The following is a 1,202-nucleotide window of genomic DNA, read 5'->3' as shown; positions in this document are numbered from 1 at the left end:
TGATGTCCTTCCCTGGTTTTGGTATGTCTCCATCTTTTTGCTGTTGTGAATAGTGCTGCTATGAACATTGGTGGGAGCACTTTTTTCTAATACTGGCTCAGACTTTTCCTCTTGGATTTCAGATACAGTTTCTGGTTCTGGTTCTGGTTCTGGTTCAGGATCTGGCTCTGGTTCAGCAACAGATTCCTCTAAAGGTTCTTCTAAGTCATTGCAGACAGTCTGATCATATAAAGTTCCAGCATCATCAGGTACCACCTCTGGTGTCTGTTTTCTTTCTTCAGACTCCTCTACCTCTTCCTTAGATCCTCCTGAGTCTCAGTGACAAAACCACCAAAGACTTCATCTTGGTATTTGAAGATATCATTGTGAACACAGAATTTATTTGCATTAGAGTCATCAAGAGCAAAGAAAAGTGTCTGCATACATCTCTTCAACACTTGGTTACTATTAGCGAGCAACCCCATCACTTGCTTGGATTATCATACCATCATTTAGAGTAGACTGAGCATCAACACAGTGAATCTTAGTGTGGCAGTTAGGAGAGTTTTGTGACATCACTTTCCTATGGATTTCTTTTTTGTCCATATACTGCATCTGCTAGTTTAGTATTTGAATCCAATTCTCCATGCACATAAGAATGCTTTCCATAAATCCGTGTAGCATGTCTGGGTCCTGGTTCATCAGTGTATGATACTGTCTCACAAATTTCCACCCAGCCAGCAGGGAACTAAGCTTCTCCATAGCCATCATTTTGGTTAATTCAACCTGGGCAACTGAGCTGGAGAGGAACAGGTTTTGCTCCACAAGGTGGATATCAGAGAAACATAACACAACTGTGTCCACTGACATATCCTTTTCCCCTTCTTACTCTATCAACTTTCTTTAAATCACTTTTTCCTTTGCTCAATAGGCACAGGGACATATCAACACAGTCTCTGCACAACCAAATGACTCACTGATGGGATATCACTTCCACTTTGAAGGAACCTGATTTTCATAATTAATTTGTCTGGAGGTGAAGTGGAAGCTCATGCCTGTACTGACTCCAAAGCCCAAGATCTTTCTACTTAGCATTAATGGAGATCAAAGAGAATTTAGAACATAAATGGGAATGTTAAAGTAATAACCTTGGAAGCCAACTTCAGACACATCTCTACCATGACACAACCTAAGGGATTTGACATTCCTCTACCAATTACCTG

General features: G+C 40.7%; 1 pseudogene; it reads right to left on the bottom strand.

Annotated features, from left to right (window-relative positions):
* Nucleotides 1-747, bottom strand: part of LOC102824638 — a 5,296-nt pseudogene extending 4,549 nt beyond the window's left edge.
* Between the last annotated feature and the right edge of the window lie 455 nt (nt 748-1,202).

The sequence above is a fragment of the Chrysochloris asiatica genome, unplaced genomic scaffold (genome assembly GCF_000296735.1).
Source record: "Chrysochloris asiatica unplaced genomic scaffold, ChrAsi1.0 scaffold00008, whole genome shotgun sequence".
NCBI classification, from domain to species: Eukaryota; Metazoa; Chordata; class Mammalia; order Afrosoricida; family Chrysochloridae; genus Chrysochloris; species Chrysochloris asiatica.
The sequence above is the reverse complement of the archived record's forward strand: the minus strand, read 5'-3'. Positions and strand labels throughout refer to the sequence as shown.